The 25,404-nt window shown below is 29.2% G+C and overlaps 1 pseudogene; it reads left to right on the plus strand.

Moving 5' to 3' along the window:
- The first annotated feature begins 145 nt into the window (after positions 1–145).
- LOC132947569 (facilitated trehalose transporter Tret1-2 homolog) lies at positions 146–24,936 on the plus strand (annotated as a pseudogene).
- Positions 24,937–25,404: the final 468 nt, after the last annotated feature.

Below are 25,404 nucleotides of genomic sequence, written 5' to 3' on the forward strand. Positions count from 1 at the left end.
CAACTCATTGTTTTTGATTGAAATTTACGATTTTGTTGCTCAATAATGTAATATTCCTTACTTCCTTAATACGTTTACAATAACAGGGATTAAAAAGATATTCTTACAAATATATCGTTGCTAATTACAATAATATTGTTCTAATATGACGGTGTACCCTAATTGTCAAATATCAATCCCGCGTAACGAAGACAGTGTTCAATGTGTTACATGTTATGCTGTAACACATATGAAATGTTCAAAAGTGGACAAAGATAATCTTGAATATCTTAAAACTATTGGCAAAAAATATAATTTCGAAGAGTGTTATGGTAAAGATTATGGAGTCACTCAAGGTACATAATTAGGCCCTATAGTGTTTTTAATATATAATATTAACACTATACCTGCATCATTATTAAAGGGTAAATTATTCATGTTCGTGGATGACAAAGCACTAGTTAATTTCGAAGATAATTAGGAAAAATTGAAACATACTGTCAAAATCGATTTACGGCATGCCTATGACTAGACGGAAAAAAATCTGTTATCACTTAACATAAACAAATTGGTTTTCATGCCAATAGTTCAAAGCTTCCTGTTGGATATAAATTTATAATACATAAATGTGGAACTGGTATGACAAATTATAGTTGTAAACCAATTAAAATAGTATTTTCATTCAAATATTTAGGAGTGACAAAGGATTTTAACCGAAAATGGTCAGAACATATACATAATATCAAAAATAAAATGAGGAACTTAACTGTATTATTTTACAAAATTCGATTCCTTGATAAATCAATTATATTAAGACAAATTTATATAGCACTGTGTAATTCGATTCTATTATACGGCATACATCAATATATTGCATACTTCTCATAAAATGATTGTAAAAGTAGCATACTCCCTACCATTAAAATACCCATCAGAGGAATTATTCAACCATTCAAATATATTATCTGTTTATAAATTAAACATTTGGCAAATTTTAGTTGAATCTATACAGAACCACTCAATGTTACACGAGCACAGGAAAATACATTAAACCGTCATATACTTTATTAACTAGTTCTAAAAATTCTCCTAATTACACGGGAAAAATTATTTTCAAAAATTTAAATAACGATTTAAAGAGTCTAATCAAAAGTTTATGTGCAAGTCAATCCAATTATACCATTGTTCTAATTAATATAATTAATAAAAATTACTTTAAACGAATTGTAATATCGTTGAACTCCATATACCAGATACGATCTTATAGCTTAGTTGGTATTCGTATCAACTATTATTAATATATTTTATTGTAGATATTTAATTGTATTTGTTTTGGCTCAATAAATAAATAAAAATAAAAAAATAAATAAATTTTATCCACCAATATTATACTAATTATGTACAATTTCCTACTAAAAACCACCCTAAATGTGGCAATAGAAACATTTTTAATGTTCCGAAACACGAAATAAAACAATATAAGTACTATTGTTGTACTAATACTTTCTTCGCTCCGGTCAGAATTTCCGATATTAAAAGAAAAGATCCAAACAAAATACCATTACCATATACCTGTTATATTATAATATTATAAAAATAAATAAATAAATAATACTTACACGAAGTTACTGTAAATTATAATGTTTAATTAAATTATAACTAGAGACACCATATTACAAAAAAAAATTTTGATTTTAATCGTAATTAATTCCAAATATTTGTGGGTGGATCTCTAAAAATTCAAACTACGATAATCCATGATTAGTTCATGTCAGTCCAGAAGAAGATAAATTAAATATAGGACAGTAAACATAAAATATACTTACAATGTCTTTCTGTAAAAAAATAGATATATAATACACGATAGTTATTAATAATGCCTACAATTATATATCATATAAAATATGTAGTGATTGTCAGTGTGATGGACCCCTATGTTTTACCACCATTTTTTTAATATTTTTTTTTAGAATACATGAATATATACAATCTGTAATAAATGTATACAATAGGTAATATGGGGGAATAGGGGTACAAGTATACAAGACTGGATGGCGCAATAGAAGGGGGGTCCCTACTTCATTTACCTACCACCATTGATTATTTTATTCTACTTTTGTTAACTGCCCACTCCAATTTCCCACTCCTTACACTTCTCCGCTTTCATTTTTAGTTCACAATATTATGATTTGCAGGCCGTAGCTCTTACTATTTGACTAATGTAGTCTAGTGACGGTCCCCTCTGCTGTTTTTCCCTCAATGGCATATTCTGGCTTCTACATGATTCTGTTAAGTAATATATGTCCAATAACTAGGCTTTTCTTGTTTTTAAGGACCGATTCTTGTTTCTCCGGCTCTTCGACAAATTTCCTCATTTTTTATGTATTCTGTCCAGTTTATTCAAGCAGTCTCCTGCAGTAACATCATGTCTTGAACGCTAGGACTCTATTTTCCCAAATATCCATGCCTCAATACCATTCCGTTCTATGCTCCATGCATAGCCCTTTAATAGGTTTTTCCTTACATTTATATAAATATTTCTTAATATAAACATATTTTTCTTGCTCTGAAATGCATATTTAGACTGGAGTATTCTACTTATTATCTTCCTGGTACTAAGGCCGGCCTCAGTTATCTTACTCCCCAGATATTTGTGTTTATTTACTTGCTCTAGTGTGTCACCATCCATTAGAGTGTTATTTAAGTTTAGGAACCTTCATTACGGCTACAAACAACGACTTTAGTTTTGTTTATTTTCATATTGTATTCATTTTTTATTGTTAAGTCCATTATTTCTAAGATATTCTGTAAGTCTTCTCCATTGTCTGTTATTTCTGCAATGTCATCTGCAAATCATAGCATAATGTCTATTCTTTCACGATTTATTCTTATACCTTTACTTAAATTTCTTCTCGTTCTTTTTTATATCGCTGCTTGTACATATAGGTAAAAATTATAAACCATTATATAATCATTGGTACTACAAATGAAAATGTATGAATTCTGTTGTTTGGGTATTCATAAATTAAAGATTACCTATATTATATTACTATTACATTGTGCACATCAGTATTATTGAAAATACCCTTATTGCTTTGTATGCTTAACATTTGAAGAGTATGTGCTTTTACTTTTTTGGTTGGTCAATTATCATGAAATATATTTACCTATGGTTCCTGCGAAAAAAAATTGTTTTATTAATTATACGATTATATAATTTAAGGTGGTGTTCAATGTGATGGACCCCTTCAGTTTATTCTAGGTACAACTATTGAAAATGTATGAATTCCGATCCGTCGATATTAATTGTTTGGACGGCTTTAATTGTTTTGCTAATAGTTAAATATTTTATACATTTTGTAAATTGTTAAAAGCGGCATTCATAACTAATATATTTGAGAGTATTATTGTTAGAAATGCCCTTATTATTTCGTGTGATTCAAATTTGAAGGGTATGTGTTTTTAATTATTCGTTTATTTACCACTGTAATTTCTATTCTAATATTCTAAATATTCTCCTGAGGATCTCTAATATTTTAATGTTACGAACAGCACAATATAGGTGGGTACTCTAATGTTTCTGGTATTGTATCTTCAATCTCAATTTATCAAATAATTGACATTAAAGCTAATGAACAAAATAATTAATGCCTACTACATAATATGAAACAGTTGCTTCTAAATATAATAAGAGGGGAGGGCGGGTGGTGAACCATGTCATTTTCAATCTAGTATTTATTTCAGTCTTGTAACAAAAATCTTTAACCACTATTTAGTGGATACCTCATTCGCCCGTCCAGTATTACTACCACTATTTTTCTGGTTATCTAGCCGCTTACCACGCATATTGGCATCAAAAAGCTTTAAAATTGTATATGAGGCTCCTGATATATTGTTACAAAGTAGTTAAAAAATATTAAAAATACATGAGCACAATTTTTTTAAAAGTATTTTAAGTTTGAATTTTGACAGAATTTATCAAATTAAAAATTAAAAAAGGTGATTAAGTGGATGTCGCTCTGATGTACAATATGTTATAAGTGGGTCACTATATAATGGATGCTATTAAAAGTAGCACTCAATGTCAAAATTTTGTCAATAATTTGTAAGTCATTTGTAAGTCATTTGTAAGTAATTGTAAGAACAATTTGGTAATTTGTAAGTACAGCCATTTTCAATTATCCTCAAAAGTTTAAATCACGGCTAACGTCCGCGAAACTTGGCCGTTTTGGCATTTCAAATTTTTTGACTACTCCAAATCGTCATGCGCAATATGTAAGTATTTGTAAGCACGAATTTAGAATTTGAAAGTCATGCCTTCCTTAATTATCCCAAAAAGAAGTTGGCTGTGCTTTGTCGAGCTTTTTAAACTTTGACTGTTCCAAATCGTCCTGCGCAATTTGTAAGTATTTGTAAGCATGAATTTAAAATTTATGAGTCATTCCTTCCTAATTTATTCCCAAATAGAAGTTGGTCGAAAAATTAATAAAAAAAAGCCTAGTTAAATTAAAAAAATATCTTTATAGGACCAAAAATTTAATAGAATAAAAAATCAGCTAAATAAAAATTAATATTAAATAAAATGTAATTTCAATAAAAAAAAAGGTTAGTTAAAATAAAAAACCAAGGTAGAAAAAAACTTATATCTAAGAGACCTAAATGGGATAAAAAATCAAATAGTAATAAAATGAGCCAAGTTAAATTAAAAAAAAATATCTTAATAGGATAAAAAAATTTTTTATTAATATTATATTATTATTTTTATATATTGATCTTATATTTTTTTAAATTTAACTTGGCTCCTTTTATTAATATTTGATTTTTTAATGAATAAAATTTTTTTATTCTTTATAGATTTTTTAGATTTTTTATGGAAAATTAAAGGAAAATTAATAAAAAAAGTTATAGTTAAATTAAAAAAATATCTTAATAGGATAAAAAAATTTAATAAAATAAAAAATCAGTGATACCTAAATAAAAATTGATATTAAATAAAATGTATTTTCAATTAATTGTCAATTTTTATTCAACTGGTTCTTACAAATACTTACGAATTGCGCATGACGATTTGGAACAGTCAAAGTTCAAAAATCTCGACAAAGCACGGCCAACTTCCTTTTAGGGATAATTAAGGAAGGGATGACTTACAAATTCTAATTTCGTGCTTAAAAATACTTACAAATTGCGCATGACAATTTGGAGTAGTCAAAAACTTTGAAATGATAGCCGTGATTTAAACTTTTGAGGATAATTGAAAACGGCTGTACTTACAAATTACTAAATTGTGCTTACAAATACTTACAAATGACTTACAAATTATTAACAAAATTTGGAGCCAAAATGTTGACATTGTGCAGCCAACTTCACGGACCCTATTAAATTTGAATTCAATGATATATTATCATTGTATATGAAAATCGATTTTAAGTGATGACGGTTTGTCAGTGTGGATATTTTATAGTATAATTATATTGTTACTAGCCGACCCGTCACAGCTTCGCCCGTGATTGGTTGTTTATTTTGTTTTTGGACAATGATATGTATAATTTTTTATTTAAATTTTATCGTTTAATGTGATAGGCAAGTGAATATAAAAAACGGTTAATGAAAACGTATTGAAATGTTTCTAACGGTATTAATGGTATTAATTTTTATAGCACTTCATTACCCGTAAAAAAACGCAAATCTTAAAAAAAATGATGATTGTTAATCTACTTTTGGGTGTAACATGCTGCAGCCTGCAGTAAGTGCAACTCAACCACCCCTGTAGGCAATCCGAGTACGTCGGATCGCGGACAAAGGCAACTCTTTCACCAATCACCTTGGTAGAAAATTTTCAATAATTCGAATTGATCCAAGCTTGTACTTGATCTGCCCAAAAAACCAATGGCAACCGATAATAAACAAACACAAATAATTTCTACTGTTGACTGTAACCAATGGGAACTATTAATAAATAAAAATAAAATTTCCAATGTAAACTTCAATGTCCCTGTTTGAGCACCTCTTTAAAATGCGAATTTTGGCAAATCCTTTCTTATTGCACGGTGAAAATATGAGAAGAACCCCTATTCCAAATTTCAAGTCTGTACGTTGAGTAGTTTTTGAGATACAGTGATCAGTGAGTGAGTGGTATTTGGATTTTATAAGTATAGATTACATATTATTAATACGGTAGCTGGTAAGTTGGATTAATATTATAAAATTACAACAAAATAACTAATATCGTTTTTCTTGGCTATTTAACGTGTAATTTCCTCCAAATTTGAACATGAAATAACTGTAAAAAAACTGTGTTTTAATATTTTTGAGATTTTGGTTACTGAATAACCTACTTATATGGAACCTTATTGCAAGTTTTCCATCCTTAACTACAAAAGTTCAACATTTTATACATTTTGAACTAAAAAAATCATTTTTAAAATTTAAATTTGATAAATGTTGTCAAAACTCAAACCTTAAATGCTAATAAAAAAATTGTAAAAAAACACCATCCATTACAGTGACGCATTTGTAACCAACTGTACAGCAGAGCGACACCCACTTGCCAACCATTTTTAAATTTAATACTTCAAATCCAGCTTACAAGTGGGTCACTGTATAATGGATGGTATTAAATTTGATTTCAATGATATAATATCATATACGAAAAACGATTCTTAATGATGACGGTTTGCCAGTGTGTATATTTTATATTATATTTTTATATTGTTATTACTTATTATTACTAAAGTAGCCGGTAATATGACTTAATATTATAAAATTACAACAAAATAACTAAAATCGATGTTCTCTGATATTTATTATGAAATTTCCTCTAAATTTGAACATGAAATAACTATTTTTGAGATTTTTTGGTTACAGAATAACCAACTTATATGGAACCTTATTGTAAGTTTTCAATTCTTAGCTATATAAATTGAACATTAAATTTTTAACTACAAAATCATATTATATTTTAAATTTGATAAATTTTGTCAAAAATTAAACCTTAAATGCAAATTAAAAAAATTGTGCCTATGTATTTTTAATACTTCTCAACTGATATTTAAGCAATATATTAGAAGCCTAGTATCTTTTTATGCTTTATGACCAAACAAAATGTATAGAAAAAAAAAACAAAAAATTGAAATCTTTAATTGTCCGCAAACAGCTCAAAAGAAGTCAATATATTTTGAAAATTTTACTAAGTATAGGAATTGCTAAAATAGGTTTCTACAGTTATTCGTTTTTTAATTACAAAAAATAAGAAAATCGCTACATAAGAAATCGAGTGAATAACCAATGTTGTAAAAATTTGAAGTTCAAACGCTCATTAAAATTTAATTTGACTTTCTTATAGATATGTTTTTTTTATAAAGGTAGATAACCTTATAAAGAATCTTGTATTACATTTTAAAATCTTTGATTTGAAAAGAAAAATTTTTAGGGACTTCCAAATCAAAATAATCTGCACATTATCGTGATTTTTACGCGGTTTGTCAAAATTCAAACATTAAATGCTTATAAAAAAATTGTGGTTATGGATTTTAAAATGTTTCAAATATCAATTTAACAATACATTAAGAGCCTTGTATTAAATTTTAAAGCTTTAAAAATAAAAAAAAACAAATAACATTTTATGGACATTCATTGAAAAAAAAACTAATAAATTTAAAAAAAATTATGTCCGTAAACAGTTTAAAACAAGGCAAAATATATTGAATATTTTATGGTGTACTGTATAGAAAATGATAATTTAAATGTTCATTAAAGATGTCATGAATCGAAGGTCATTTGTTTTGGAGCCAAAAACCAAAACCGCTTTTGCATAAAATGTCCTTAATTTGTATGTGGTTTTTCCCAGTGCTTAAGAAAACTATTGGAATTTTAAATTTCGACCTCCTGAATGCACCAACTAGATTCACTTTTCCATCGAACAAAATACTGTTGAAGGAAATTGAAGCAGTTTTACTTCTCCAAACAGTAAAGACAAACACAAAAGTAAAATAAGTGAGTAAGTGGATGCCGCTTTGCTGTACAGTAGGTTACAAGTGGATCACTGTAATGGATGGTGTTAAATTTGAATTCAATGATATAATATCATTGTATAAGAAAAACGATTCTGAGCGAAAACGGTCAGTCAGGCTATGATATTACTAAGTATATTTGATGATATTATTGTGAATAAAGTAATTCATATATAGCCTAATTACGTGGAGTTTTGTTTTAAATTTTCGATCCTTAGCTATAAAAGTTGAACATTTTATACATTTTTAACTACAAAATAATTATTAAATTATAAATTTGATAAATTTTGTCAAAATTTGAACTTTAAATGCTTAAATTGCCAGATATTTGTTTTTTTTTCTATAAATATCAATAAAATTTCAAGTCAAAATATATTCAACATTTTACCATGTATAGAAAATGCTAATATTTCAGTGAAATTTTCAAGTATCTACAGTCATACATTTTTTTAATTACAACAACATAAGAAAATCGTTACACGAGAAATCGAGTGAATATCAAATGTTGTAAAAATATGAATTTCAAACGCTCATAAAAATTAAATTTGACTTTCTTGTAGGCATTTTTTTTTTTTGATAAAGGTAGATAAACTTATGGATAATCTTGTATTACATTTTCAAATCTTAGATTGAAAAAGAAAAATTGTTATGAATTCTCAATTCAACATAATTTGTTAATTTTCGTGATTTTTTCGTATTTTGTCAATATTTGAACTTTAAATGCTTATAAATAAAAACTGTGAAAAAGGATTTTTAATATTTTTCAAATGTTATTGTAACAATATAGTAGGAACCTTGTATTAAATTTTCAAGCTTTTTTACCCAACAAATAAAATTTTATTGATATTTGTAGAAAAAAAAACTAAAAAAAATGAAAACTGAAAATGTCCGTAAACAGCTCAAAAAGAGTCAAAATATTTTCAACATTTTATGGTGTATAGAAAATGCTAATATAAACATTCAGTCAAAATTTCATGTCCCTACGGTCATTTTTTTTAGAGTTGCACCAAAAACCAAAATCGATTTTCTCGAAAACAGATTTTGCGTAAAAATTCCCGTTTTTCCTTAATTTTTTTTTTGTTTTTCGCTTTTGAAAACTACTGGGAAATTTTTACTTTTTACCCCCCAAAGTACCAATTAGATTCACTTTCCTATCAGAAAAGTTACTGTTGAAGAAAATCCAAGCACTTTTACTGTCCTAAAAAGTGATGACAGACACAAAAAAAAAAAAATAAAAAAAAAACACACATCATTGTAAAATCAATACATTCAATACCAATCACACCAACTATGATATTAGAATCTGCGTGAAATAATTTTTAAAATTCAAATGAGTAGATGGTTGCACTAATCTAACAAACACTGAATGACGCCACTGCTAGAATACAATCTTGAGATATCACACAGATTAAAATATAATATGAGGTTAATATAATAATATAAAAATTAAAAATGTACGTACGAAACTCATCTAGAAAAAAATATAATAATAATGAATTCCTTTGTTCAGCAATTTCGCAGTATTAGATTTTTATTTTAAAACTAAATAATGAATAACTCTTATTCGAAAATGCTGGTCATAAAAAGCATTAACAAATTACGTTTAATAATCTATCATTTATGTGTGTAATCTACATTATTAGTCACTACAAGTTATTTGTATTATGTGGTTTAAAAAAATAATATTTAAAATAACTACAAAATATGCGATTATGATTGAATTGTGACAATTGGATTATTAAAAAATACAAATAACAAAAGTTATACACCGGATTTGACTGTTTTTCTTTATAAAGTACACTGTTTTTGTAAAATTTGGATGGCAATGGTTAAAATAACAATAGGATTAAAATACGTAATGTAGGTACTATTGTACTAATGTGCAATAAAAAACACAAAAATTACGAACCTTTTAATATATCTTGATAATAAAAAACAAAAATATGTAGTTAATTTTTATATTAATTGTAATAAATCTTATTAAACATAAACTTATTTAACAAAAAATATAGAAATTTGACATACTATTTTCGCTTGCTAAATAAAAAGTCATAAATTATATTATTTATTTTTATTGGAGCACATTTTAAACATTTACAAAATTAATTATAATACACAACTACAAATATATTTTATTATGATTTTGTTGAGGTGGAGATCAATACATAATTGTACTATAAATAATAAATATACCTAATGATAATTTTTGAAAAAATGATTTAATAGTGATTACTCAATATACAACATTTTAGTATTGCTAACGTAAACGTAAATTATTTTAATAAAATAAATAGATTTGTGACACAATAAAAAATTATATCTTAGGCAATTCACTTAGTTCAGAATATTTTTACGCAAGTTTTTCAATATTTTATTACTATTTTGTGATTAAATGTAACTAAAGTCTACGGTTGCATTATTTGTAATTTATATGGGAAGTTCAGAGTTTCAATTTTTGATACCCCTCAAAAACTATTTTTATTGGCTTCAGTAATTCAAATTATAAAAATCAAAAATATATTTACTTGTTAAAACTATAAAAACAAATATATATTTTATAATGAATAAGGTCCTTTCTAGTACACTTATCATATTATTTATTAATACATTATTATTATTGATATTCCAATATTTTGTTTTGCAATAGAGCTTAGTTTTAATTATAGTTGTCGATTATGCAATCTATAGCCAAGCATACCTAGTCACATTTAGTATAATATCACGGTAATAGATGTGTTAAATTTTAATTATTCAATGGTAATAATCATTGTAGGTATGCGATTAAAAACGATTCTGAGCTTGGAGAATCTGCAATGTATATGGTAGGTACCTATATATTTCTTAGGATACATTGTTATAAATTTATTTTGTAATTCGTAATTTGTTTTTCTTTTAGTTTTACCGTAGGTTGCACAAATATCTTTTCCAACAATACATCGAAAGCGTTGGAAAATATAAAAAAAAAAAGGTGGACAAATGAGTACCGCTAATCGCTATGCTGTACAGAGTAGTTGTCCTGTAAGTGTTATATTGAATTCAATGATAAATCATTGGGTATGAAAAATTATTCTGAGTGAAGGCGTTGTGTCATACTAGCATAAAATATCTCATTGCTATAAATATCATAACTTTCCGGTGAATTTTTTATTTTGATAGAGGTAAAACAACTTGTGGTGAATTTTCTACTAAAATATATAATGTTAGCAATGAAAAGAAAATTGTTAAGGAATTTCTAACTGAAAAATAATTTACAAAATTTTAAAAATTTCTCATAGCTATACATGACTAATATAGTTTGAAAATGTTACTATGTATGGAATACGCTGATATAAAAATGTTGTGAATATTTCAAAGCTTGAAATATGATTATTCCTTTTGGAAGTACAACAAAATATCAATAACTATTAATGAGACTTCGTTAATTTACCGCTGAATATCAAATATCATAAAAATTATAAGTTCAAAACCCAATATTCCGTTTCAGTAAACTTTTTATTGTGTTTTATAAGTGGTTACACTTGGGTGAAATTTTCTATTAAAATGTTTTATCTTAACTATGATGCCAACTATTTTCAGTACCAGAGGTTATCCGTTTTTACGTTTTATTGCTGTCAACTGTTGAATAGGGACTGTACATATTTTTAAAATCTCGCTTGTTATTTTGATAGCCTCTAATGGAAAATTTCCACTTGTAGAACTGACGTTAGCACTCACTATTTGTGAGCCAGGCTGTAATGGCCAAATAATAGTCACCTAATCTGATTATAGACAAGTAATAATACAGTTATCTGTAAATTGATAAAATGTACAGTTTACAGAACTTTTGCAAACTTCATTCTAAAAGTTATAATTAAGTTAACTTAATTAACGATAAAACAATGGGATACGTACAATTGGTTCCTAAAAAACAAATAGAACACCACATTGACTATAGAGAAACGTTGACTGCAGCCATGATATATGGTATTTACATTTTTAATTTGCTTATAATTACATAAATCAATTACTTAGTTTCAAATACATACTTGAATATGTCGATCTTGATTTGAAATCATTAGAAGAATCTGAAATTGTATGATTCTAGTATGATATCTTTTAGTATAATACCTAAGTACCAAATTATTAGGAATTAGCCTTGCTTAAACCAGGAAAAAATATATTTGATGCTGTAGAGTCTACAATAGATTATCAGCTATCGAATAAAATAAATTTTATTATTATCGTTGGGTTATTATTATTATCGTAATTTTGAATGATTAATCGCGTTTGAATCGCCTATAGTGTGTAATCCCCTCAATCGATAAATGTTGGTTTTTCGATATTTTCGTTTATTTTTAAACAGTGAATACGTATAGTATATTTATACTGAAAACATGCACCGTATCTATAACTCACTTTATTTGTATGCTCAGTTGTCATTTATTTCCATAGTCGAATAGACCTATTTTCTTAATTTACCAACAATAATAATTTTTTGCTACTAATTAAAATAAAATGGATACATTTTTGATTAAAAAAATACAAGTAGTAAGAGAGAATACAGATGAAGACAATTTGGAAACAGAAAAAAACTTGTCACCTTCTGTAAATGCATCATCAAGTTTTAAAGAAAAATCAGAAAATCCTTCTAAAAAATTCAAAGGTAAATAATATCGTCAATACAATGACAATTATTTAAAATTAGGATTTTTTTGGGTCGGCGACGAACATTGTCCTATTCCTTATTGTTTTATTTGTGACGAAAAAATAGTTTAGAAACCACACATCTTTCATTAAAAGAGGAAGAAGAACTTGCTGAATTAAAACACAAATTTCTCATTAAAATGCCGTTTTATATTATATTTTTCTTTGTTGTTTTTAAGTTTATATATTATTAACTAATTATAAAAAATTTAATACTATCTATTATTCTTATTTTTTTTACTATGTGTCGCAAAGTATGAAATATTTTAATAGTGTGTCGCCATTATACAAAGGTTGAGAAACACTGCTGTAGACTATCAACCTATATCACTCCTGGGTATACCATTCAAACTACTGGGAAGAGTTATTTTAGAGATCATAAAACACTATATTGAAAAGTTATTTTCCATTGAACAGGCAGGATTTATGGAAAATAAGGGGTGTGAAAAACAAGGACTTCCGCTTGCAGATTGTATAGAAACAGGATTTTAAAATAAACTAAACACCACTGCAGCATTCGCAAACATTTCTGTGGGGTACGACACTGTTTGGAGAAATAGCCTCATGAATACACTTATCAAAGTCGTACAATGTAAAAATCTAAAAACACTGTTAGAGAACATTCTCACTAACCATCGCTATCAAGACATTTCGATCGTCCTCCAGAGCCAGGATTTGATAGATGGTAGTAGTGTACATTAATTGATGACCTCGACAAGTTAAGTGACTTTTTCTATAAATGGAGGTTAAGTCCCAACCGAATGAAAACTGAGGTGTATGCATTCCACCTTAATATAATAGGGTAGAAGCAACTGAAGAATTAGAAGTGGTATACAATGGTGCAGTAGTGCAACATAGCTTCAATTCTTACTTCTAAGATTTGGGAATTATTTTATACCACCCACTTACCTTTTAAAAACATATTGAAAAAACTACTAAGAAACTCCACTCACTCATTAGCCTAATACAGAAACTTGCCAATACGGGCTAGGGAGCAGATGCTTAGACTCTTAGAACGACAACAATGGCTTTAGTATACCCAATTAAGTACATCAGAATACGGTGCCCAGGTCTGGTGTAATAGTAATCATGTGAACAAAATAAACGCCCAACTAAATAGTGTAATGATGATAAACAGTGGAACAGTAAAAAGCGCGCACGTGGAATGGCTACTGGTATTAGCTAATATTTTACCACCATCTCTGAGCAGGAAAGAGGCACTACTTAGAACTATTAACAAAGCCGGCAAGTTTCAATATTCAGTATTATATCAAACGTTGAGTAATACACCCAGTTTCAGGTCAAAATCAAAAAAAAACCCCTGGAGTAAGTAAGCGAAACTAGAAATACCAAATGATTGTCGTACAAATTGAACAACAACAGATATCATAAATAGCAGTCTTGTGCCTGACCTGAATATGGGTGGCACAGGCATGGAACTATGCGGGGTGTATGGTCCATACTTAACAGAATTCGAACATCACAGGGTCGGTGCGGGACCATCATGTTCCAATGAGGCATAAAGGACTGTCATACGTGTGACTGAAGTTACAACAACCAAACGATGGAATATAATACATAGTGTGATAGAGTTTGGTCACGGTATGGAAGAAATTCATGCGGTGATTATCAATACATTGGAGTGTAATACAATGATTGGACATAAGCTTTGACAATATGTCTTATATCTTATATATATAAAAATCTTGTGTCATGGCGTTGGTGTTTGAACTCATGAGAAATGGATCGACCGATTTTAATCACATTTTTTGTATATTTGGTAGGTATGACAATAGGTCGTAAAGTATTTTTCACCCTCCTAGGGCCAACCTGGGGAGATGCTCAAACAGAGATTTTGAGATTTACAATGGACATTTTTGTTTATAAATGATTGATATTGGTTATTGGATAAATAATAAGTAGAAATTAGTATTCATTTATTTTTTGTTGTCATTGGTTATTCCGGCAGATAAGGAACAAACATGCACCAAATCAATATTTTGAACATTGCCTTCCAGCGTTGCTGAGTTACACTTACTGTAGTTACATCTAAAAGGAGTTGAATAATCATAATTTTTTGAAGATTTGCCAACTAAGTGCATTGAATAAGCTAGTAATCTGGCTAAGCTTTATCTGCAAAACGCGTGGTTGTATTATTGAATTTCGCAGGCAGTGACAGTAACATGCACACAAAACTTTATCAGAATCCTACTCACGGATACAGGAGAAATTCAAATTTCCGATAATCATGTGATATATACAGAAAATCTGATCTTAACACCATCGAGAACCCTATCATCAGAAATTCATAGAGATTTCGTTCCAGAAAATCCGTATCTGCACGCAATATTGAAAGTAACAGAAATAATTAACAGTTGTGTTCCCGAGCAAATAGATACAAATCAATATTTTAAAAATTTTAACCAGTTGGCTGAAGATGCTGAAAAACTGAAAGAATTATCTAAAATGTACAACGATACCAAAATATTTGTAAATCCGGACCATCATTTTGTTATAGTTTATATTATTGTCATTTTAATACAAGTTGTAAGTCTGTACATGTTGATTAAATATAAGTGTAATCTACCTCGATTCTACAGACCGGATATAGCAGAACCCCAGAATGTAGCACGGCATGTGCAACCCACACACTCCCTTACAAATTCTAAAAACTTCAGAGCATCGGAACTCACGGATGAGGCGAAACGTAGTGATCATTAGACTCCCATGTCTCATGTAGTCCGGGGGTGTTGTGAACCCCTGCCTGTATGCTATACGCAGTATGGGATATAGTAATAGTATAATAAAGTATAGTGTGTAAGCATATTAATATGTGAACAGGCAGAGTGACACGGTCACACGGTCTAAGGAAATTCGCTGTGTGGACAGTTTTGAGCCCGAGCGAGCCCCTACCGTATCTCGCTGTCTGTGTAATAGTCAGTGTAGTACTGTTAGACCATCGAGCAGAACCTCTGTTATTTTCTTAAGTCTAATAAGTATTCTGTACAATACATTTCTTTTAAATTAATTATATTAATAAAGTATTAGTGATAACTCAAACACCACGTATTTATTTTTTTAACGAACAAACTCTGTTGCGGAGATGTCCATAACACGATTTATATTTTTCTAATATTGATTTTCACAACAGCCATCAGCCATATTTGCAAAATAAAGAAATAAAAACTATTTTGTGTGAGAAAAGGTCCCACATAGTAGAAACAAAAACTCAAATTACTGAAGAGATAATAAACACGATACACGAATGACTTATGAGAATTGTATGGAAACCCGGAACCGGAAAGCAGCATACTTTTTAGTTTTTACTATCCATGCAATGTTTTGGTCTCAGAATATTAATTGTAAGAAAATACTAAATATTTTTGTGTTATTAGCAAACATCCAAATATAATGTAAAACTAAAATAGCCTAAATTTACCTTGGACATCGTAAAATCAATAATTATAATTGCATTGAATATACTTCAAAAAAATATGTAATAAAAATATAATTACTTAGGTCTCTATTAGTTACAACTAACTTACCTTCAAATCCAGCATATTTAAGAAAATCTGTTAAATTTTTCAATAATCCATATTAAATTATATAAAACTATGGTTGCGTTACATATACAATAAAATGAACTAATAAACTAATTATAGACCACTCAATCTTGTTGTAAGGACCAATAGCTTATAATTTTTTGAATTATTAAATATTTAGTAATTGATAATAACTAATTGTTCATCTTTATACAATCTGCGACGGTAATTGTCTAACAAATGTGTCTGTGTCGGTTTTTTAAATACAAATTAACTATATAATACCTCGCATATTTTGATGATTATTTAAAATAATTTGTACATAGTACAATCAATAATTTATTATATTATACTATGTTAAATAATTATAAACCAATGAATCTCATAAAACATATTATAAGATAATATATATCAATATTGTTTTCCAGTTTTATGAATTTATTTAACCTTCAATGCCATTCCTTAATTTAAGAAAACCATCAGCTATGGAAAAAAACATTCCAGAATGAAATACATTTGTATATTTTATGATTTTATATTAGTTTTATATAAATTGAAAATTTTATTCGGGAAATGTCAAAAATTGATATAAGCCATAATAGCTGGTAACATAAAATAGGTAATATACTAATATAAACATTATACACTTAGGTACACATTTTTTAAGATACTTTTTTAATAGCTATAGCCCATAATAATTTACAAATATGACAAATCGACTTTAAAATGGAAATCAACGTCAATCAAAAGTAGATTCGTAATTTATCGCTTTCTTTTAATGGACAATAATAATTATTGTTCATTAACCGAATCATTGGTGTAATGGTCATTCATTTAATTTATAATTATTTAAAAATACACATAATAATTATTTATCAACATGTTAATTTTAATTATGTGGAATATTATAAACATTTTAAGTTACTATTTGTTTATTAGTTATTTATTTAAAATATTACATCGACAAGACCCTAAAAACAAAACAAAACATTTTAATTAGTCAATCTTATATATTTTTACAAATTACAATATAATAATTTTCACTTAATAATTATAAGATAATACAAATTTTAACCATCCATCCAATGATTTTATATCCCTCAAATAATAATTAAATTATGTTGTAAACTATGTTCTAAACATATTATGTTGGAAAAAAAATGAGTTAAGTTATTGTTGATAACATTAATTCATTATTTTTTGACTAAAGCAAAATCGAATAACATATAACATATGTAACATATATATAATATATATAACATTAGAAATAACTTATTAATATATTTCAAGTGGATATACTGGATTTATTTTTTACATATTTGTTGTACAAAAGATTTAAGTTTCCTCTATAATCAAAAAATATCCATTTTCAGTTTTAAAAAATAACACTTTAAGAGTAGGTATAAACTTTTTACTGGGCGACGGGGTGGCCGAGCGGACTAAGGCGTCGATACCTCGGCCGCGGGCGGCATTTTTCTTCGGACAAGTCACGGTGTCCGGAGAACAAGTGCCGTCATCCTCCCACCCGGGGCACGGCAGAAACCTACGGGTGCCCCATTAGAAATTCTGCCAAAACACAACACACACGTGTACCAACCTACCCAATTTAAGAACCTACAGTGCCCTCCCCCACACCCAATAGCCTATGTTGCCGTGGGTTGCTCAATAAAAAAAAAAAACTTTTTATTATCTACACATCATATGCCATGTATTTTATACAATTAAAATTTAATGAATGGCATACATTTCATTTTCTCTAAAGTCATAATAACATAATAAAACTTAGTTTACATTTTTAAATTATGTCTAAAAAATTTACAAATCACTGCTGATAAATATCAACAAAATAAAAAACCATAATGCAAATATAATCATTCTATCAATAAATGAATACATACGTTTTAAAATATCTAATTCTTCTGTTGAAGTAGCAGGCATAACCCAAATTCCAATCACTACAAAATATGTTAACATTATTAAACAATGCTTAAAAAACATAATGATATTGATTTAATTTAATAAGATAATAAAAAATAGTGTGAACGTTGAACGTTGAACAATGAATAAAATAAAATAGTATTCCTCGATTTCTCCTAGCCGATACCAATCAGCACAAAATAAAATATAATGTTCGCCATTAGGTGTTTGTTTACGTATCAAACGAGTGAACAATATTATTTTCCGGTGAACGCCACATTTATTAGTTTTTTAAACGCCTGAGTAAATAATGTGTATTTAAAATTAAATCGAATGCATGCCACGGTAGTATAATGAAGCTGCAGGTAGAAAAATGTTATGATTCAATAATATTAAAGCCCACACTTATGCATGGATGTACCTAGGGTTTTGATATTTATTTTTTTGAAATATTTCACGAGACTTTCATGAAATATTTCATATCTATGAAAAATAAAAATACTAATTTTAATTTAAAATTATAGCAGAAAATACAATAAACACCTCTAGTTAGTTAAGGTTCAATGACAATTATTATAGAAATATTTTTTACATACCTAGTACATTATACAAATTACCTACATAATAGTTATCTTTTTTGTTTATGTATAAATATATAATCCAATATATAAAAATGTCGTATCACAGTGTTTGTTATTGAACTCCTCCGAAACGGCTTGACTAATTTTGATCAAATTGCTAATCGACTATTTAGTGGTATAATTATTGGTATAGTTTTCCAATAAATAACAAAAGAATTCGTTATAACTTAAGAGGAACAGGTATATATCAGGCTGATTAGGTAGGTATCAAATTGCCAATTTTTTATAATTTATGAATAACAATTTCGCTTGCTACTTGATATTTTCCCACTTTTTAACACCTGATAAATAATCAGTATGCAAGTTAAATACGAGGAAAATGCTCTTTGCAATTCGAGAGTATTTGGAAATACTTAGACTTAGAGAAAATGCAGGGCTTGAAACCGAACAAAAAAAATATTAATTACTGGTTTTCAATTATTTTGATTTTAATTTAAAATGTACAATAAGAAATGTTAATTTAAACATTTTGTGATTATTTCAAGTTAACTAAACCTTAATAACTTCAATTATTCGTTTTTGAGTTAAAAAAAAAAAAAAAAAACTATGGCACGCTATTCGATATTCTTGCTCTACCAGAAAATGGTTCTTGGATCTAGTAGGTTATCTTTACTCAAATAATCAAATCAACAAAAAAAAAATTTTATACATTTTACGCTAAAAATGAAAATATTGAAATGTATATAATATTAATAACGGTTTCCCATGGGTACTTGATATTTTTCCACTTTTGAACACCTGAGAAAATAATATACAGTACCTATGAAAGTTAAACACGGCACAGATGCTCTTTGCATTTCAAACAGATGTATAATCGTTATTATACGTAGCCTTGAAGAATATGCAGTGCTTGAACTATTTTGATTTTGATTTCGATATTATTTACAGGTTTTCAAGTTTTTTTTATTTTAATTTAAAGTATTCAATAAGAAACGTTAATATGAACATTTCAAGTAACTACCTTCGGTTGTTCGTTTTTGAGTTACAAAACCTTGGTGTGTTTGACAAAATATTATATAATACACCAGATACCTATATACCTAATTTAAACTGCAGGTCGAATCATTAAACAGTTATCCGCGATGCCCTTAATGCCACCATTTGTTGATAATTCGCGGTTTGAATTAAAATGAAAATCGTCAATTTCGCAAAAAGGATGACCCGCGCGCGTGTTGCTTCATAATATTATTAGTTATTATAATGATCCGATTGTTCATACCTAGGTACTATGCTATTGTATAACGGCAGTTTGTGCATTTTCATGTCGTTTGGCCGACACTATGCAACCTGCAGTTGCAGTTGTAGTTAAGGATTAAACATTAAGATTCCACGTAATCGTTTTTTCGAAATGCTAATATAAACATTCAGTCAAAATTTCATGTCCCTACGGTCATTTGTTTTAGAGTTACACCAAAAACCAAAATCGATTTTATCGAAAACAGATTTTGCGTAAAAATTCCCGTTTTTCCTTAATTTTTCTTTTGTTTTTCACGTCACTTTTGAAAACTACTGGGAAATTTTTACTTTTGACCTCCCCAAAGTACCAACTAGATTCACTTTCCTATCAGAAAAGTTACTGTTGAAGAAAATCCAAGCACTTTTACTCTCCTAAAAGGTGATGACAGACACAAAAAAAAAAAAAAAATAAGAAATTAATAAAAAAATAAATAAAAAAAAACACACATCATTGTAAAATCAATACATTCATCACTTCGCTCAGAATCTAAAAGATGCTTTAATTACTCGTAAATATTCCGATTGGAAAAATATAAGTAATTTGACAAAAAAACACGAAAATGCTAGTTCGCATAAACATGGTGTAATAAAATACAACTCATGGCTGTCAACGAAAAATCCGGCTCAGTTTCATCTCAAATTAACCAACAAGTTAAGGACCAAATTATAAAAACAGAAAAACTTAAACACGTATAATACGATGACTTTTGTATTGTGCTTGACAAGGGATTCGAATACCTATGAGAACATCGAAAAATAAATACAGATAATCCAAATTGACCTTGCCATGACGTAGACGAAGGTAATTTTTTAAAAATTAATAGTCCCCATTTTCGTCGGTAAATAAAAGTTTTATAGTAGGCCTACCCAAAAAAAAAAATCCTAGCTACGCCCCTGTAGCAAACTTAATTTATTATGTATTATGCAACATAATCAATCCATCAGTTTGGCAGATATTAATTTTTAAGTTTAAAAGATATATTTTATGTGTGCAATCGATTCAAAAGTTATAGTTTAGTTTACAATTAGTAAACAGAAACAATATCGTTGTAAAATCCATGCATTTCTTACATCTCAAAATAAAGAGTAAAGACCATAAATAAGACAAATATCTTTTACCAACTTAAAACGCATTACGTACTTGGATCAACTGAAATAAAATAAAAACTGTAGTTATAAATAATCCCAACAAAAACACACCACCATACTCCGTTTAAAAAAATAAAACTAAGTATTGGACAGAAAAAGTGCTTGGATTTTCTTCAACAGTAACTTTTCTGATAGGAATGTGAGTCTAGTTGGTACTTTAGGGCGTGAACATTTCCCAGTAGTTTTCAAAAGCGAATGGCTGGGGAATTGCCCTAAATTGGAATTTTTATCCAATTTAGATTTTTTATTCAACTAGGCTTTATTGTATTTAGATTTTTTTCTTAAAAATGTTTTTTCATGAAGATTACAATCTTTACCGAATTAATATTAATAATGAAAAAAAATTTTATTTTATTAATTCCATAAAAAGTCTCAAATAAAAGTCTTGAAGAATATAAAACTTAAATTGGATTATTATTTATTAAAAAACATTTTTAGTAAAAAAATCTAAATAGAATAAAAGCCTGGTTGAATAAAAAATCTAAATTCGATAAAAATTCCAAATAAGGGCATTTCCCCAGCACCCCCATATAAAAATTCATCCCCATTAGATAAAAAGTTTTTTTGAATAAAAAATCCAAATTAGAAAAAAAAGTCTAATTTGAATAAAAAAGACTGATTTGAATAAAAAACAGTTAGGTAAACACCATAATTTGTTAAGAAAATCTAAATTGAATAAAAGAGCCTTGTTGATTAAATTGCCTTTTTTTTGTCGACTGAGCGAAAATTTTTTTCGTCAATAATTTAAAAAAAAATTATTTGAAATTTTCTTATGCCTCAATGTTCCCTTCAGCTAGTGGATGGAAAGTAAGCCCCTAAAAAAAATGCCAAAATCTCACAAACATAAAACGGTTTAAGTTTTTCAAATGTAAGACGTGATTGTAACCCATTATGACATAGGTATCATGATAATATTAAAATAGTAATAAAATATTATAAACTATTTGTTAGCCAGTGGTGACAGAGGTTTTTTAAGCTTCCATCGGCATATCATGTACATTGTATTCGTTAACAATAACCTTTTGGGGCCCCGCGAGAACTTTATTTTTCATGTATACCTACGTAATTCATATTTTACAATACCCATAACGCTTTAATACCACAAGTGTGAATGGCACTATACATTTTTTTCATACAATTTTCTTATAAAAATCAAATTAATTTTTTAACTGAATACAAAACATATTGTACACATTAAAATATTACAACATTCCTATACATTAAAATTATTAGCGTAACTCGAAAAATATTATGAGTTGATGAATTCACTGTAATATTTAAAATATTAGTGTAAAACAAATTCTACTTCATGTATAATTTGCTATGTGTTATGCATAAAGAGAACAAAACTACATTTAAAAACCTTATTAGTTTACAGTTACATATAGTACCTTCTATTGTAAGTACAATACAAAAATGAATTATTGATTAAGTAGTACCTATTTTTTTTAGCGAACTTGTCTAATAAAATATTACTACATAGTATGAATAACAAAATTGAAAATACACGAATATTAAAATATTTAATCTAATTTAATCAAATGATAATTTTAGCACGATAATCTGTTGATATTGAAATCATCCAGTAATATAATATGTTGTTATTAAAATTCTTATTGAAACTCAAGACGAAAAAATATATACTAAGTCATTTCTCTCTAAATAAGATTAAAAATAATAAGTTGTAACGCTGGATTATAATAATTATAACTCATTCATTTATTAAATCTATTTTTAATTTGAATGCATGATTTGACACAAATGAGATGATTTAAAGTTTGTGTGATGATGTTTGACAATAGTGAATTCTGTGGATTTCTCATTAAGTCACGAAAAATATTAAATTCAATACCTACGTAAAATTACGTTTAATATTCACTAAAAATGTATATTTGTTTTTTTAAAACAAAATTGTTTGGACAAATTTGGTTTAGTCAGTAGGTATCAGATCTCATGATCGCATGTGGTGTATTGCATTAATTGTTGTGGGTCTCGAAACATATGTATGATACAGGTAGGTATAGATTCTATAAATTATACACCATAAAAACCTACGTATGTCAACAGTTGGTTAATACTACAAATGAAAAGTGTAACAAACACTTACAAGTTGCCATAAAAAAAAGAGTTAAATGTGCACCGAAATGAATCACTTCGAGGGAGCCCCTATAAGGTTCTAGTTAACGATATCATGTCGGTGGAAGTTTATACAATTTGAATGTACCTATCTATTCAAAAGTTTTGAGCAAAATTGGTCTATCGACCCTAAAATATATAGAGCGCAATTATTATTGGTAGGTACCTGAAAAGGTCATTTTAAGCTCATTTAGTAAACTACCTATTAAATCTCTGTTACCATAATATAGGTAGGGTAAAGTGATATTTTGTTCCGCGAACATTTTTTTCCTTTTTGGGGAAATTTTATTCCTTTTTCAAAATAATCAATCGCAGAACAAAAAATCTTAAAATGTCCTTTAGGGATATTTTGTGCCAAAAATGTTCTTATTGTAAACTAGTGTTTGTAGTTTATACTGATTTTACATTTGGTCACTGGACAGGACCCAGGACAAAAACTTCACTGATACACTAATCATTATCATAATATAAATAAACAAATACGATCATATTATAATTGATATTTTAATAATCACCAATCAGATTGTAGGTAGTGACAAAATAATGATAATTTTCACTACGCTAACCGGAAATGTTTAGCGCGCTAAAGTATTTCGCTTTATAAGGCATAATGTAGCGACGCTACGTCAATCGCTGCAAATGAAGTAGCGTGCTACTGTAGCGTCGCTACAATTTTGCGCACTACTCCCGACCACTGGTATACACTATACGTGTACGCTGCCGGCATGTACCTGTATTACACGCGGTGCGCGTACGCCACGTTGGCGAGCCCGGTGGTGTTCTGAGCACTGTTCGCTACCATACCCGAGTCCCCGCACTTCTCTACGTTATGAAGAACCGGCCTGCGGAAGCCAAACGGGCGCTGTTCTGGCTGCTCGGCGATGACACCGGCAGTACGGTGGACGCCGTGGTCGAGTGCATATGCAAAGAAATCCGCAACGCATATCCTTCACCGAGCTATTCACCGACTGAGTGAGTCTTAAGCGCTCATTATCGTACAGGGCCTATCCGTGTTCCGGGCGCTCATATCGTATGCGTCCATCAAGTTCTCCGAGATGCACGTGACCGTAGACGCCAACAAACTGTCGCTGGTGTTCGCCTGCTCGGTGCTGTACTTGGCGCTGCCGTCCACTGTGCTGGGTGACCGGGTGGGCCATCGGCCACTGATGATTGTGTCGAGCGCTTCGTGCATTGTGTTCGACACGGCCATATTCGCGTACTTTTACGTGGACAGGTGCACCGCGTACGACGACACATAAGTGAACGCGGAAAAAAACAAAACAGCTTGATTTTCGGCGCGTGTGCCGCGTTTGGAAGAGCACGGTCAGAATATAATTCGCCGCGGGTTGTCCGTTACGCACACGCTCGGCCTTGGCTCGCTTCTGTTCAACATAAACTGTGAGCTGTTCCCGTCCAACACCCGGTCCATATAGCCAACACTGTCAAAACTATCACGCTGACCGTCACTATGTCCCTGGCCCTCAAGATTTACCCCGTGCTGGCCGACGACGGTGGCATGTACCGCAACTATCTGATATCGGCGCTGTTCGGCCTCACATTTATAGTCATCTGCTTCCCGAGACTAAGGGCAAGACGTTTGTCGCCATACAGGCCACACTCAGGAAGAAAGACGATTTGGTCTGAACGAAGGCACGCGATCGAGTTCAACTGCTGCTGGTGGAGGCGGATGTGGGTGCATGGCGATGACCAGTCGGTTTGTACGAGTACGAGTCGAGCACCCGCACGATAATATTACGACTTTGGACTTGCGTCGAGTATGCAGAACGTTATACATACATAATATACATGTATACAATATATATATTATAATAGTCGTGGCGGGACGACGATCTGCAGCAAGAGAAGGACTCGCTCTGCGTTTATATTTCTTGCGACGGCCGCGACGGCTGCATTTATCGTTTGTTGCAGCCGTCGTTTGTTAGAAATATAATTTATTTGTCATTAAAACTCAATGGGTTAGAGGGATTTATTGTCGAATCACATTGTTTATCGATTTTGGTACAAACAAAGTATTCCTGTTTTACAAAAAGTCTGCATAGATTTAAACATTTATTTTTCTTTAATACTATATTATCATTGCTTATAGTTTTC

The sequence above is a fragment of the Metopolophium dirhodum genome, chromosome 6, assembly GCF_019925205.1.
Source record: "Metopolophium dirhodum isolate CAU chromosome 6, ASM1992520v1, whole genome shotgun sequence".
In the NCBI taxonomy this organism is placed as follows: Eukaryota; Metazoa; Arthropoda; class Insecta; order Hemiptera; family Aphididae; genus Metopolophium; species Metopolophium dirhodum.